General features: G+C 37.8%; 2 long non-coding RNA genes across 2 annotated transcripts; both read right to left on the bottom strand.

Moving 5' to 3' along the window:
• Positions 1-830: 830 nt before the first annotated feature.
• Positions 831-5,162, bottom strand: LOC124297207 (uncharacterized). The gene is made up of 3 exons (XR_006906552.1): positions 4,924-5,162; positions 3,020-3,024; positions 831-843 (listed from the first exon to the last, which is right to left on the bottom strand). It is a non-coding gene; the product is annotated as an uncharacterized LOC124297207 (long non-coding RNA).
• A 3,025-nt stretch (positions 5,163-8,187) lies between these two features.
• On the bottom strand, positions 8,188-15,709 carry LOC124297859 (uncharacterized). The gene is made up of 5 exons (XR_006906670.1): positions 15,677-15,709; positions 11,263-11,267; positions 9,337-9,528; positions 9,014-9,262; positions 8,188-8,900 (listed from the first exon to the last, which is right to left on the bottom strand). It is a non-coding gene; the product is annotated as an uncharacterized LOC124297859 (long non-coding RNA).
• Between the last annotated feature and the right edge of the window lie 89 nt (positions 15,710-15,798).

A 15,798-nucleotide genomic window follows, 5' to 3' on the forward strand; every position in this document is an offset into this window, starting at 1 on the left:
AAAAAAATTTTAAATATGCAAGGTGAAGAGACCGTGTTGCCTATTTACTACACACAGTGCTTCATATAACAAAAGTATATCACGGGTTTTTTCACCAAGTGTGAAATTGAGGTTAGAGTCTCGTAATGTCAGATTTGCTTGCGACTGTACATGTGCGGAGTAAAGAAAAGACCACTTTTACCTTCTAGAACTTAAAAATGCTGTTTATTGTTCTCCACGCATGCGTAATCATGACTCGCTTTTACCATCGCTAAAACGGTTTCCTTACGTACCGATCACAAACATAAAAACAATGGGTGAAAATTCTTGTATCATATAAAAAATATTTTAGACCTGTCTAAGAAAAGGTTTGATACCACAATCAGATGTACTACTAGTGAGATCATTTTCTTAAGATTGAAAAATGATTGTTCAATTCACGCAAATCAAAAATTATCGCTTGGTTGTAATTTATGCTATGTACATGAATCAAGCATGCCCCATCAAACAATGACAAAGAAATATACGCCTTTGTGAATAGATAGGCTGATTCAAAGGTATCAGATAACGAATGATTTAGTTATCCCATTTCACTAGATAGATGCCTGGAGCCGCTCTTAATAACTGCTCATCTTATTCTCTGTTTTTCAAATGATAGCACCAATGAATCCTCGAGTTACTTGTTATATTTACAAGCCACTTTTTCCCAACATTCTTCTCCAAAATCAAAAATTTCCCACAAACTTCTTCATTTGTATATTTCATTTGCATCGTTTCTGAAGCTTGAGTTATTATTTTTCCATATAATTAATAAATACCTTAAAATGAGCTACCTAGGAATATAATTTTATTATTCCCCATTACCTGTTTCCGATCATCGAAACCACTGTATTCTATTTCACCCTCGGGTTTTATGTGCGAAATTCAGTCTGAATGAGGAAAAGGATTTCCGCAATGTTACAAATGTTTATAAATCTCACATTAATTGTTGTGTCCCAATAATCATGACTTTACAATGTTGATACATCGTGTAATAGATAATACGTCGATCTAGCTCTAAATTCGAATCAAAATAAAAGTTAACCTGCAAATGTTGTAAAGTGTAAAGCATTGCCTCCACAACTGCAACGGCCTTCGACAACCTCTCGAATCCATTTTCGATGCGAAGAAAAAGAAATAAAAAAACCATTGAAGTTTATGAATGCCTTAATAAAAAAATTTGTTAATTCGTATCCATGTTTTGACCCGCGCTGTATTTTTTTTTTTTGAATATTCAGCCGGAAAGTCAATATCAGAGAAAAAATATCAATCACACCGCATATATACCTTTACGGTACTCAACGTGGATATAAGATGTAACTCCAGTTGCCTGTTTCAGGCGCGCGGATCGTTCCGCTGTTGGAACAACTCACAGCATACAAATTGACATGTAGATTTTTAGAAGTCTGCTCACGAGGCTTAAATTTTCCATCGTTTCGGGATGTATACAATATCATTTCGTTAGCATAGTAAGGACTTCTCGTTAGATATAAAATTCGAAGTACATTTTTCGTGTAGCTCCAGGATTATATGATACTTTTGAAACTTAGATAGTTGAAATTTATTAACTTAGATTGTTATCCTCGGTTTCAAATTATGAAAGGATAGAAAAAGTTAACCTCAATATTGGTTCCATCTCCATTACTACAAGGATACCAAACTACGTCTCGTCACTTCAAATTGCAGACAGTGAGGCGATTAGTTTTATCCTATCTTCAACCGGACGAGATGAAATCAATCGCGAATATGGTGAGAAAAATAGTGAAATATTATAAAAAGACGGAAAAAATGAAACTCAATATTGATTTCATCTCCGTTAGTACAGGGACGTCAATTCGAACGCCTGATACTCTTCGTGTGGGTGATCCCAAGTTGTGGGCGTCATTACATGCAGATACGTGAAATGAAGAGAAACATTTTGAAATTTTGAAGGTCTCATCTCTGTTTTGTGGGATCGGTGGTATGCTTGCTTCAATATTGCGCAGAAGTTCAATGCCTGTTTCTGTCGCGGTCAATGTCAGTTCAAACAACTCTTTGGCGATGCTGGAATGATGGGCGGTTCACAAACACGACACTCGGCTATCTGCGTATGTACCGTTCAATCGATTTTCAGAAGATGATGCGATGTCATTGTTATAGTTTTTTTTATAGTTATAGTTTTCCGACAAAATGCGATGTCATTGTTATAGTTTTTTACAGTCATAGTTTTCCATCGCGTTACGAGATTTATAACTTAAAATGTTTGATGTTCGAACTGAGCCGAGTCGTTCGGTATTTCTCTAGTGATATTTTGATGATCGTATGTCATTGGCGAATTTATATCAACCACATACAAATACCGAGTGCCCCGTCCCTTGTAAAACCCGTACAAATTTACGCGAGTTATGGGAAATTGTACGCGAGTTACGAATGACTTGAAATCTCCTGACTCGCGTAAATACATGAGTTGTAGAGAAGTTATGTACTGTCACTGACTCGACTAATTCACGCAAAATCTTTCGTAACACGCATAATTACGTGAGTTAATTCGTCAAGCTTTCAACTACATAATTTCGAAAACACTCGGCACGTTTGAAGAACCGAAAAAAATAATAATATTTTTAAGAGACGGCCTATTGATGCTATCAATCGTGTTACTATCCAGATAAAACACTCGTATACATAAAATCTAAATGATCTTCTAAAATACGTATCAAATCCGTAAAATGCATTAATTACGGACAATATACATATTATAGACGGTGTCATTTAGACTAATTCAACTAATTTTCTAGCAGATCGATGCGCGACAACATGTTCGCTTTAATTGTAACGACCACACTGAAGAAACTTTAACAAGTATGTTGACAATTATCTGTAGTGATATACGTTTGATACAACGATAAAAGATACCCACGAGCATCGATGTATATCTTTTTCCAGATTTGAGGTGACATATAGATATCCGAATGGCAATCTCCAAATTATGGAAACCCTACTAAATAAGAGGTCACGACGTGACAATGCCTCGTTTCACAGTCACAATCGTTGATAAGCCGTCAAAGCGATACAAAATTATAATCACTTTTGTCACAAATCATTTACCCCGGAACACCATTTTTCCAGTTTTGTTTCTACGACGCTGTAAAACAAAGCATCACCAATCATATGCCGTCGTCAATCCCAACTACTGCAATGCGAAGGCAATGCAACGAAATTACATTCCGAATTGTGGCAGTACTACGCGAGCCAGATCACTATAAACTGACGAAACGGGCGCAGTGTGAATGATTCGCAGCCACAACGAATATAGAGTTTTTATCGACGGTAGGAGGCTTACAGGCGGTCGATGAAATAGAGATCTATCTTCGTTAACGTTACAAGTAACCACCGACATATGCCAGCAGATATCAATACTACTGCAATGAAACTGCCACGTGTGAATTTCAGGGCCGTCGCTACTTAAGTGCTTGTAGGGTGTTTGTACTTTCCCTTGCCAAATCAGTACCACAGTAGAATAATAATTGCAGAATTTTTCATCACATGTATAAACAAAGAACATGATTAATTGCAGAGATAAAACTGCACCGAGAATAATATATGATGAAACGGGTATACTTATATATATATATATACATATATTAGGGTGTTTCAAAATAAAAAAAATGGGTGCGTGTACTTATGTACGCGCGTGAGAAGTTATACTTCTTTGGCATCATTAAAAAATACACAACATGTCAAAATCTTCTGTCACACAATGATAAAGAAAAGAAGTATGTAAAAAAAACAATAAAACAAATAACGGATGTCTTACATTATATTTAAATAATCTATTAAATTTTTGTCACGAACTTTTTATTAAATGTTCTATTAAATTTATTTCTTTACTTTGTAAATATTAAAAAACCAATAATAAATATTCGACATTGATAATTTAATAATATTTAGTATTAATTATATTAAATAATGATATTTTAATTTATATCAATAAATAATACATACGGATAACTAACCTCAATTATATTGGAGCACTTGAAAAAGTATTTTAGCACAATTTTTTCACCAATATTCACAAATAGTAAATAATATTAATCCAAATATTCGAATTAAATCACTACTGAATATATTTTATTGCCACATATATAATTCGCACTTGTATGAGAATAAAACACGTGTTGTGACTGTAAAAACTAAAACCATGTGGATAAATATTTAGCTTTTTTTCGAGACTTAATGAATTCGGTTGAGTGGGCAACTTCATCCTGTTAATTTTGTGTTACAGTTTTGTGTTACAGTGATGCGCGCGCATCCTGAAATTTCACTCTCATCAGTTTTTCATAACGCGCCTAAAGAAGTACAACTTCAAAAATTTTCGATTTTCCAACGGGCCACACCTGAAATGGTTAGTTTAGGTAGAAAAAAAAATTCTGGCGAAAGATGAGCATTGTCGGTTGAGTGGAAGATCGGGCACATTTGATTTTTAATTTTTTTTTCCTTTTTATCGAATTTATGATGGATAATTGTTAGTAAAATTTTTTTTCAAATTTGGTCAAATTTCATCTTCAGCAGTATCCCACTTGTCAAAAGAATAAGCTAATATCACTATTGTCAACAAACGTCACTGTATAACGTCACTGTATTTGCTCAAGAAATTCGAGATTTGTTGGACAAAATTGCAAAAAAAGGGGGGAGGGACTAAAAAAAAAGTAACGAAACAAAAAAAAATCCATATCTCGATTGTTTCATGATTCATCTCGAAAAGAAAAAAAAAAAAAACTGCCGAAGGTATGTTACCCTCGTCTCAACTCCTGGTACTCGTTTGTATGTAATGGGAAATGTGTCAGTATTGAATAAAATATTGAAATCTGAGTGAGAAAATGTTTTTCATATACTTGAATTGAATAATAATCAGAAAACCCGTTAGACGTCCCTAGTAAATATCAACTAAAGAGTTCCAGGAGCATCTCATTTAAGACACAAACTGATCCGCTGGCAGTTGTAAACACGAAAAAAAATTTTACTAACAATTATCCATCATAAATTCGATGAAAAGGAAAAAAAGATCAAAAATCAAATATGCCCGATCTTCCACTCAACCCACAATGCTCATCTTTCGCCACAATTTTTGTTTCTACCTAAACTAACTATTTCAGGTGTGGCCCGTTGGAAAATCGAAATTTTTTTTATTTCAAACACCCTAATGTATATAAAAAAAATTTTTTTCTCCCAAACAGGCTCAAAAGTTTCGTATGGGTATAAAAAAATTACTGTGAAAAAATGAGCCCTTAATATTAATATTACGATAGTCCTCATCGCATAACAATGGGGAAAACGTTTTCGATGGTCGCGAACAACCTGTAATAAATACTGCAACTGTTTTTCATCTTTAGTTGGGCAGCAGTTATATTCTCCAATTAATGCGACTCCGCGTTCAGCAACGTTGTTGGTAAATTTCAAATTTTTGAAAAATTGAACTTTGATCTTGAATCACTTTTGAACGAGTGAACTAATCAAAAAATGTTTCCAGACCTTTTTTGTAGAACGTTTAATTCTCCACAAAGATCAGAATAGCGCTTTTTTAGTCGATTGGTCGTTTAAAAGGTATAAAAATTAGAAGAAGCGAATATATTTTCCCATGTTATTCTTATGGGAATTAAAAAAATGCGATGAAGACTTTCTTAATATTAATATTAAGGGCTCATTTTTTCACAGTAATTTTTTTACACCCAAACGAAACTTTTGAGAAACGATCAAATTATCCCGCTGGGCCATTCATCCGAATATGTCAGTTGTCTGAATCGAGATTGGTATCGTCATAAAACTCGTGGTTACCGATGAACGGTAACAAAACGATTGATAAACCAGAAATTTCCAATTTACTCTACAGTCCCATCGACTCTAGTTCTTTTAATACAAATTACATAATGTAAAAACGGACTTGAGTCGAGGTGACTGTAGAGTAAATTGGAAATTTTTGGTCTATCAACTGTCTTTTTACTGTTCATCGGTAACCACGAGTTCTATAACGATACAAATCTTGATTCGGACAAGTGGCATATTCGGATGAATGGCTCGGCGGGAATTTGATTGTTTCGGGAGAAGGCCACAATCGGGATTAAGACAGCGGCGGTAGAATAGCCGTTCGTGAATTAAGCATTCGGGAAAATGACCTTCGTAATTCTGAACCAAGCAAAAGAATGACCCTACCGACAAATGGTCACGTCGGGATCTTCACACTTCGGACAGTTGCTACGATCGGGATTGTGACTTTTGGGTCGGGTGACAGCAAGTCGTTTCACCTGAATCAAGTGACATTTGCGTTTCCAGTCGTCATATTGGATTCGCCAATTTGAATTTCTGAGTTTTAAGTTCACATTCGTAACTCGTGACCTGATTAAAAACTCCGAGTTCATAGTTTTACCGGAATCAAGTCAATTTGCCTTTTCGGTCGCTTTATTGGATCCGCCATTTTGAATTTCGAATTCAGTTTTCCGCACTGTTCAAACGTCACAACTTTTATTGCTGCACGAGCCTGGCCATTGCGATCTCGGCAGACGGATCAAGTTTGCCTGCTTTGTAGTGGGGCGAAGAAAAAATTGAGGGAATTTTGCATCACCGTGTGTATCGATTTGTATGAGTTTTTACGTACATTTATATGTTTGTATTGATTCCTTATCCTTAACATTGTGAAGAGAGTCGACAAATTTGAAAAAAAACAACAATAATATATCTTAATAACTGAAATGCCAAACAAACTAAACGACGGCTTCCGGTAGGATTTCAATGATTCCTCACAAGATTGCAAAAAATCAACGTAGTCACGATTATCAAAAACATTTCGGGTCAAATGATCTTTGAGGTCATTGTTTTTTTGCGGGGACAAATCGAGCGGTCGAAACGATATCCTCGGCAGTTTCGGGTCTGGCACCGAGAATATCTCTTCTCGGGGAGGTATTTCCTTGACAATTTTTGGGTCAAGGACTCGATATCTCTTCGCGGGATAAGCCGGTCAATTCATACAAACTAACGCGCAAAGTTCAATTGAACGACAACGATGTATCTCTCTCGCACTGGTGGTAAAGCGTTTTTTGTTACTCGGGTGTCAACAGGTCACCGATAATACAAGCGTAATACGGCATAATGAAACTATGCGATGAGAGATGATTTCACCCGCGTTAAATTCGTTTATATACCACTAGCATGTTTTTCTCGCTTTTAGATGCCTCCGAACAGGGAGTAAAGTAGTACTTTCAAGTCCTAGGGAGTAAAAACGACTTTTATTCCCTCCTCGAATTCTCAGGGCTTAAAAGTGGAAGTTTTTAATATTTGTTCCTACACCTTATTGCATTCACCGTGGATATAGGGAAACTGCGGGGGGTTGCACCCCCCGGACCTACGCGGTCCAGTAGCAAACACTTTTCGCCTAGAACAAAATTTCCACATACGTGGCAACTTCCCGAGCAGAGAAGCTCGGAAAACATGGCAGGGGGTATATAAGGTGTCGTGTGCACCTCGGGAGTAAGCCATTTTACTCCCTTGGTGCACAATCTACTATATTTATTCTCTACATCAAAGATCAGTTTTTACTCGCGTATAAGTAATCTCATCGGTGAATCAAAGGCCGAGATGATATCGTCGTCATACTGCTGCGCGGGATTAATATTTCGTGTCGCCGGAGCTGTGAAGGCATTACGATTCTTGCAATAGACGTAATCTAATCTTCAGGTCAAAGGTCGAATGATATCGGCCGTATACCACAAAAAAATTGTATATATTACTTGAACTTGGCGTTAACTTTACATATTATGTGTTTCTTATTCACCGTATTGAATTCGGTACAAATTTTGTATCATTCGGAGCATCTCCGACTCGGAAGTACAAGCGATTTTTATTTGAAACGATTGCGAGTGTAGCCTCGTTGACGTACGTTGTTTTTGGATGCATATTTGGACCCGACGTAACATTTTCGTACGAAGCGTAGTATTTTTTCATAAATATTTTGATTAGCAAAATCTTCCATTTCGAGAGCCCGAGCCAAATCGACAGTATTGAACCAAACATTTCCCAACGCGTCTAAAATTATGTCTACTTGGACGTAATTAAACATGAACAGCGAATCTAATTTTCGATTTTTTCTTTCGGGATCTTCCACGTCCAATTTACATTTCTTGCGCATTCGTTCGGTTGAAGTAATTTTTGGAGCCATGATTAAATTTATTTAAACACTTTGCTACAAATATCCTTACATATATAGGAAATAATTTTGTTTTCCGTGTAAATATTCTTCTTGCACAATATTTGCTACAAATACCCTTATATATGTGAGAATATGTTAATTAAACGTACAATAATTTTACAGTTTGTTCGTCGTTCTCCCTCAATGCATCAAATTCATCGTACATCGGATTATTCTTGAATACAACATGCAACAGTTTTTCCATTTCGCGTGTTCACGGAATAAGCTCGTCAATTCTTTGCATACAAACTTCGTAACAAATTTTATGAACATCTATCTGACAATTTGGTCCGCAACGTTGAAACTGTGCAATGAAAATTTATATTCTGTACGATGAACGCAAAGTATAATACAACATAACATTCTACGAACAACTCTCCAAGAAACCAGATCTATCAGGTTACAACAAGCATGTTGCGGCAACGAGTATTGTCCCTTCAGTCATATGTGCTCCCCCAAGTGTTCATTTCCGGAGCACTGAATTGTTCAGAAATCGAGAACAGGGCCGACATGAAATATGCGCGATACTTTAGGTTGGACCGTCAGTTTCTTCAACAATAAAACGTTAATGTTTTCTTCCCGTTGCTCGTTCCCTGAATTCTCATATTCCCCGTCGTTCAGGCAAGTGTTTCAATTATTGACCTGTATTGTTTGTTTCCGTTTGACCCTTAATTATGAAATAACCAAAGAATGAAATTTTAGTGTCAAACCTCTATAGCAGTTGGTTTTACAGTCATCGAGATTTACAATTTGTGTCGTCAATTTATAATTTTTAATTACCTATAAAAGAGTCAATATAATTGCGTCTGAACGTATCGGTAACTGGTAAACTTACTTCACAGCTGTCTAAATATAGGTATATGCAACGATAAGGGTAAAATAAAAAAAGGTTGGTCAAATTTTACTACCGTTTATTGATACAAATATGCAGTTACATCGATAAACTTTTGGTATCGTTTTGACCTTGCGGACAAAATTCTCTTGACGCGCTTGTTACTTAACAATACCCATTGTGTTGGAATTGGTATCCTGCAACAGATGGATAGATGTTGTTTTTTATTTACAATTCATTCGTCCAAAGCCAATGAAAAATAAATACTTACGTCCGCCTTTTCTGTTTTCCGCATTCATTTGAGCAACACTATTAAAGTTTTTGAGGGGAATCGCTTCTCAAATCTTCTGCACAAATTGCTGCATGAGCGTATTGAAGCACGCTCAATAAAAGTACAAACAGAAACGCCAACTTCATCTTGTAATTCGCAAAGTGTATACTCGACTTACTGAACGGTGATCGACTATGGATAGGCGTCGATATGCGCGGTATTTAAAGCTTTCCATGTGTGACCCGAAGGAGCAGAAAGAAATTATAGATAGAAGATAACCCCTTTTATCCGAACACTTCTCTGAACTCGAGCATTGTTTTTAACGCCGCCCGTTTCTCGGAAATTCCGTGCAGAGATAAAAAGTTGGTACATGTCGGGTTTGATAAGAAGAAGTAATGCTGTGTATTACATACGCCCTGCGATAAATAGGAACAATAGATCGAAGGTCAGTTTTTACTCGCGTCATATAAGTAATCCAATCTGTGGATCAAAGGTCGGAATGATATCGTTGTAATACTACTGCGCGGGATTAACCCGTTCCACTCGAGCGGTGCCGATGCGGCACTTATCAAAGTTTGTTGTTTTCGACATATGGATGAATAAACGGGTGAAATTTTATTATTTGTATACGCTTGTCTGTTTATAAATGTTTTTAAAGTACCGGTAAAACGTTTACCTAATTTGGCCGAAATCGACTCGAGTTGCTGTTCACGCAAACGAAAAAGGCCTCGAGTGCAAGGGTTGATATTTCGTGTGGCCGGAGCTGCGATGGCACTACGACTAGTCGTAATCCAATCTTCGGATCAAAGGTCGAATGATATCGGCTGGATACCACGGAAATACGTGCTGCGTAGAAAACGTAGTTATTTTGATCGGTCAAAAAAATTATATGTATATTAATTAAACTTTACAGTGTTTTTCATTCACCGTATTGAATTCGGTACAAATTTTGTATCATTCGGCGCATGTCCGACACGGAAGTACATGCGTTTTTTATTCGAAACGATTGCGAGTGTACTCCCTTGCCTCGCTCCAACGTCTCGTGTAGAAATTTTTTTGGGCGACAATCGGGGTCAAGTTAATTTTCCGCAACAATATGTGGGCCCAAATGTCGTTACCAGTATTGGGGCAATACAGATTTTCTCTTTCGGCCCTATATTGGATGACAAATCGGGGCCAACATTGCGTTCCAAACTGGGGCCTATATTGGATATCAAACTACACCACAAAAACAAGTTTGTTATTTCATTTATTCCTGGTATAATGAGGCATACAGATCTCAAAAACATACAAAAAATGCATTATCTTTCGCAAATCGGTCTGTTTTGTTGTTATAAATAATAATTAAGTAGGGGAGAGGGTAGTGGGAGAGTCAAAAAATGTTACCGAGATTTTCGAGATTTTTCATTTATATTCAAGATTTTGAATATCCGATTTTTTCTTTCAGTGAAATAGAAGATTTTACTTTCTATTTAATAAATATATATATACTGTGACGCAGAATTTTCCGGACCTGGACCGATCGGAGAAAATGACCGAGAACTTACCACATGCACAATAATTTGGCGTCCACGATGTAACCTGGATCAAGAAAACAATATTGCGAAATGTTGTTGGGCACCTGGCGTGATAAACACGCCTCGAAATCGTCAATGCGTCATACTTCGCAAATATGCTCGGCAGTTCAGTACCGCGGAGAGAGAAGGGGTAATTTTTATGGAGAGTGAACGCGAGATACTCCACATCAACACGTTATTTTGCCAAGCTAATATGAAATTAAAATAATATATTTCCAGACAGCGATAATGCAAAGCAAGAGAAATAACAATGCTAAATTCGCTCTTCGCGATCCAGGGACAAATGCTTGGATCTAATAACAAACAAAAATATATCTCAACATTCGCTACTCGCGATGCGAAATCAAACAAAAGCTATAAAAAAAAAAAAAAAAAAAGGAAACATTGACTCTAGAAGAACGTAAGACTACGTGCGCTAGTCGCTTCCTTGAATAATCAACGCTAAACCATAAACCAAAAACGAAATCTGACCCGCCGCGCTAACCACGACCGTCTTCGAATAATTATAGCGCTAATCGTCAACTTAACAATAAACCTCCGCGCAAAAACTGGAACCTAAATCTCCCTCGACGCGCTGAACACGATCGTCCTCTGCGGTATCGCGCTAATCGCAACCTCAGCTGATACGCCCAAGAGCGGAGTCTCTAACAACAAGAGAACTATGACGGGCCGTGCTGGCCGCGCTAGTTACAATCCTAATCAGCACCTTAAATCATGATTGCGTACTTATATTTTGCCACCGTTCGTCGCAACGCATCCGAGTTCACCTTTCCTCGAGATGCCCTAACGCGATTCGCGAATTCGAACGCTCCCTCTTTCGACAATTCGCGACCTACACCGTTTGACGTGACCCCGGGAAACGGAATTTGAGTTGCCCTCAAGTCGACACAATAGCGACTCGACTCAAAACCGTGACTCTGTTTAACCTTCTCAATCATTCCAAATTGGCTCTATTTCATCGCGCGCAATTCAGGCTACGATCACCACGTTATTGACCTCGCGACCATCTCCCACGATCGCCAGAACTAGAGTGCCTTGGAATTACCGATCGGCCGCAACGCCGATCTCGCTACGCTATTCCCTTCGTCACGTCATATCCCCAAGAATGCGTAACGATTGATCCGTTATCGATTTCGGAGATTGCGCAGCTTGGCGCGCACCTGTCGTCGCTTCGCGGCGCAGAACTGGAAGCTAGATCGCGATGTCGTCTTCCGCGCAGCTCTACGGTGTCCCGTGGTTGGGCGGGGTGGTGTTCCCTCGTCGCTGGACGGTCTGTTGCGGTTGCCTTAATCCGGTTTAGGCGCGCCGAGCGGGGGAAGCTGCGGCGTGCCGGCCGCCAGCGGGAATCGCGTCCGCCTTGTATTCCCGCGATGCAGGGATCTTCGTTGGTTTCCCCTCCGCAGCGTCGTCATTCTTCCCGCGAGATCGTCGCTATTCCGCCGAAATATCCGAAAAGATTCACGACTGGTCTTTGATTCGGGAAAAGATGGGATCCCCATGGGCAAACGATCGAATGTTGTCTACAAAATACCGTACGAAGACTGCAACCAAGTCTATATTGGACAAACTGGCCGCCATCTTGATACTAGGCTCAAAGAACACCAACGTCATGTACAAGAGAAAGAGGACCGACATACCGCACTAACTAAACATGTGATCAACAAAAAACAATCTCTTAACTACGATAATGTAAACATCCTCGGTGAAGAACCCAATTATTATAAACGTTTATTATTAGAAATGTGCAATTTTGTATGGCATTCAAATTCCGTTAACCTTGGACAACATGTCGAACATCTTAGCAATATTTACAAACCGCTTATTATCGACCACATGTCACACATTGTCTAACCTTAACTATAAGTTGTACATAATTTGATGTCCCTACGTTGTCATTATTTTTACTTTTTGCTATACCTGTTCGCCTTCACTGGGGATCACATGTGATTTGCCCAGTAGTTGTTGTTTACCAGTTGGTTCAAACGGTTGAGTAAATTTGTTTAGATATGGAGAACTGGGAGATAATGTCACAATTATTATTGTGTCGGCATCGTTTTAACTATTTTAACTTTCTTAAACCCCTCCTTTAACCCATTTTAATCGTTTGACTTGTGCATTGTGAATATCTCATTGTTAATATTTAATAATATTCAAACCTTATACACCTACACTGTTTAACAATGGGAGAAAATGCCAATGTCTTTATCATCTTATATGAAGAACCATCGCTCTCTATTTTGAATTTTATGAAATTGACCAGTGTTTTAATCCTCTTTCTTATACAAGGTAAATTACTCCTTAAGGTCTATATACTTTTTTAATCGTAATAGATATACTGAATGTTCTCTCCAATGTAAAATAGATAATAACTCCTAATATTAGTATATCCATGGATGTTAATGTCTTACTGGTGGAATTTATGTACTTGACAGTTAAATAAAAAATTGATCGTTCCGAGGACGGCCCCTACCCGGGCTGAAACGTTAAGGAAAATATACGTAATACATTCAATGACCGCTCACCAAAATTAACTACTACATTATCTACGAGGTCGAGAATCTTAATCCTTCATACCCTGGTGATGCCTAGAAGGGGCCTCTTTTCAATTGGGGATGCCTAAACAATTTTCTACACGGGGTCTCATCTATTTTTTCAATAACGTGATTGAAAAAATTTACACTGTTGGGAAGTTTAAATTGTTTTAAAAGATTGAGCGTGGAGTAACGTTTTTTGACCTCGTTTTCGCGTTCCTTCAACGAGTCTAGTAGCAGGCGACACGCGTTATACGGCAGGTGCAACAGTTCGGGATCTTCGATGTCGTCGAGTTCTTGCGTTTTAAATTTTTTGTAAATTACAACGTATTCGTCCTTCATTTCATTTTTAACGGGAGCGATGCACGTTGGACGCATGTTAAAAATTTGTCTATTCACTCGAGCGACGGTTGCAATTGCGGTGCTCAATTGTTCATATTTGAGGTTCAGTATTCGTAGCAATTCTCTATTTTGAATTTTCAGTTCGTCAGTCTGTTGATTTATAAAATCGTTCAATTCCTTGTATGGATTGTTATTCAGATCGGTAATTTCATATTTACCCGTTTTACGAATCGAGGGCAGAACCTCGGCGCAGACCCACTCGGCGAAAGCCTCTGTGCGTGGTTTGCGCGAACGAATAATAAAGAATCTCATTTCTGCCTCATCAACGAACGTTGTTTTTGGATGCATATTCGGAATGTACGATATAAAGTTAAACCCGATGTAAAATTTTCGTACGAAGCGCAGTATTTTTTATCAATGGTTTCATAAATACTTTGATTTGTAAAATCTTCCATTTCGAGAGCCCGAGCCAAATCGACACCCTTGAACCAAACATTTCCCAATGGGTCTAAAATTATGGCTCTTCGACGCAATTAAACACGAACAGCAAATCTAATTTTCGATGTTTTCTTGCGGGATCTTCCGCGTCTAATTTGCGGTTTTTGCGCATTCGTTCAGTCGACGTAGTTTTCATGCGCTCCTTTTTTATTTCGCTCGACATTTCTTCGTTTGCTTATGTATGCAAAAATAGTTTGTTGACAGACACGTAATTATTACAGTTAGTCTGTCATACGCGCTATAGCTGTAATCTAATCTGTGGTTCAAAGGTCAGAATGGTCTTTGAAGACGATATGACATCGACGTATCGTCAGATTCGTACGCAGAATCGTTTTTTGAAACAAGTTGATCGACAGAATGAAAAATTGGCTTTGGAAAAAAATAACGTTCCCAATGCTGTAAATATATTAAATAAAGTGAATCAACAACTACCCCGCCATTCTCATAAATCTGGACACAATGTAATAGAGACTGGGCAACCCGTCGTAAACATAGCAATCAATTTACTAGATGAATAACATTCTTTTGTTTTACAATAAATGTCACAATTTTCAACTTTACTTACTCCACGTACACTAAGTACTAAAATCGTCAAGGTTATCGGAGATAACGACAATGGGTTACAATTGAACAACAATCTGTAACTATTGGAGCACAAATATTACTTGTGAATTTGATTAATGGGTATAAATGTCACGTTTGGGATCGTTTAATAGCGAAAATTTTTGAAGACCGTTCTGGTCGAAAGATAAGGTAATCAATGGCTATATTTGGTTTGTGGGTACAATTAATTCGGTATTCGTGAAGCAAGGTGCAGAATTTGCAACTTACCTGAATTTTCGAGAAGCGATAATTTGGTGATAATAAAAAGAAATATAAAATATTTGCGTGTAGCAGGTAACACTAATAAACGAGATTTTTAGGAATACAATCTCTTAGCTCGACGCAAAGGCTTTGAGCGTACCACGAGACTATATAGGCCGCTCAGAGATGTTCATGTTTCTCGTACGTGACTCAATTATTAATCGTATTAGTGTCCCTGTTAGACAATTAATGGGCTTCTTCGGGTTAGAGAAATTAGAAGATTCTCACTGATAAGTATTTCCATTGTTATTTTTTTGCTCCGTTTTGTTCACTTTTTTGTCTTGACGGAAAAAGAAGATACTAAATGCAAATAACGTCTCGAGTTCTCGAAATAGAAAATCTCGAGTCGTTCGGTGGATAGAAGTATTAAAGACTTTGTTCTGTGACAATTTAGAGAAGGACGAAGTGAAGGAGGAAGGATAAAGAACATATTTTGGATGTAAGATGGAGATTCATTATTCAAAATCTTATACACCATGATACCTAAAAAATATTGGCGTCTTTGCCTGACGATTAATCACGCGTAACCACACGACTGGTATACACTGGTAACCAGAGAGAGGGAGAGAGAGAGGGAGACAGAGAGACAGAGAGACAGAGAGACTGAGAGACAGACAGAGCTCTGTCTGGAATCTTTTAATTACTCATTT

This window comes from Neodiprion virginianus, chromosome 2, assembly GCF_021901495.1.
Source record: "Neodiprion virginianus isolate iyNeoVirg1 chromosome 2, iyNeoVirg1.1, whole genome shotgun sequence".
Taxonomy (NCBI): domain Eukaryota; kingdom Metazoa; phylum Arthropoda; class Insecta; order Hymenoptera; family Diprionidae; genus Neodiprion; species Neodiprion virginianus.